Source organism: Echinops telfairi, unplaced genomic scaffold, assembly GCF_000313985.2.
Source record: "Echinops telfairi isolate 266 unplaced genomic scaffold, ASM31398v2 ScPeMD7_9;HRSCAF=40, whole genome shotgun sequence".
In the NCBI taxonomy this organism is placed as follows: Eukaryota; Metazoa; Chordata; class Mammalia; order Afrosoricida; family Tenrecidae; genus Echinops; species Echinops telfairi.
Window position 1 is genome coordinate 61,349,507 of NW_022103906.1, and position 1,370 is coordinate 61,350,876.

General features: G+C 39.8%; 1 non-coding gene across 1 annotated transcript; it reads right to left on the reverse strand.

Moving 5' to 3' along the window:
• Positions 1-241: 241 nt before the first annotated feature.
• Positions 242-404, reverse strand: LOC115868393. The gene has a single exon (XR_004045566.1). It is a non-coding gene; the product is annotated as a U1 spliceosomal RNA (small nuclear RNA).
• Positions 405-1,370: the final 966 nt, after the last annotated feature.

Sequence of the window (1,370 nt, forward strand, 5' to 3'; positions counted from 1 at the left end):
AGGACCTGATGCCAGGGGCTTAAGTGGAGAGCAAATGTTTTGAGAATGATGAGGGCGATGAATGTGCAAATGTGCTTTACACAATTGATATGTGTATGGATCGTGATAAGAGTTGTATGAGCCACTAATAAAACGATTAAAAAATAAAATAAAACATGATGGAACACAATTCTACTCTGACAATGGGGGGGGGTGTCACCACGTGTCAGATGCAACTTGATGTCAATTAGTAGTTTTTTTTCAGGGGAGAGTGCGAACGCAGTCCCCCACTACCACAAATGATGCAGTCGAGTTTCCCACATTTGGGGAAATCGCAGGGTTAGCACCCCCGCAGTGCAATGGATAAGCTTCACCCTGGGAAATCCACCTTCATGATCATGGTGTCTCCCCTGCCAGGTAAGCATGTCAATTAGTATCTAATGTGAACGATATAGCTATTTTATTTAAAAGAAGATGGAATAGAAAAAGTCTAAATCATAGTAAAAGACTGAGTAGTAAGAACAGCTGAAAAATCCGATTCTATCACCCAGTACTCCTACCTTTGTGCACAATAAAAATAACTCAGAAAATACGGAGAGAAGGCTGGTTTTAAGCTCCTCCTCAAACTAGCCGTACAAACATAGGTGAAATGATAGCCTTGCTGTTCTCCCCCTTTTCAAACTATTAATTGGGCTCTGTCCAGGTTGTGGCAGGGAAACGTTCCCATGTAATGTATAAGCCCTGCGTTATAGGAAAAAATGTAAGCCACACATTTTAAGAAAGGAATATATGGCAGAAACAAAATTTCATTCTATCTCTTACTTGTATTGTTCATTAAAGTTAAACGATGAGTTTCAAAGAAACTCGAGGCACTTGAGATAGGATATGTCTCCTCTCTAGTGCTCAGATTCCTTCGTCTGCTGACTGTGCTTGTTATTGTCTATGAGCCAAATAAAGCCTGCTAACCTGAAGGTCTGAACCTGCCCAGAGCTTGTGTGCAAGAAAGGCATTCTTTTTTTTTTTTTTACCAACCCAAACAACTTTTATTATAAATACATGTTGCACAGTTTGCTAACTGAATTCCCTCACATCTGGCTTATGGATCTTTCATCCATTTAATTTATGCATTACTTGAAAAAATCATTTTAAGATATAACACCATTCAACAGTTTAGCCATATCAAGAAGTGTTGTACAACTGCTACCACAATTAGTTTCAAAACATTTTATTCCTTCTTGTGCTCCTTGATATTACATTAGCTCCCCATTACTTCCACCTCCCCGACCATATCCCCCAGGAAACCACACTCTAGTGGTTGTCTGTATAGATTTACACATCCTGGGCTCCTATACCAGAAAGCACAGAAAACACACCATAGAGCGTCAAGAAGG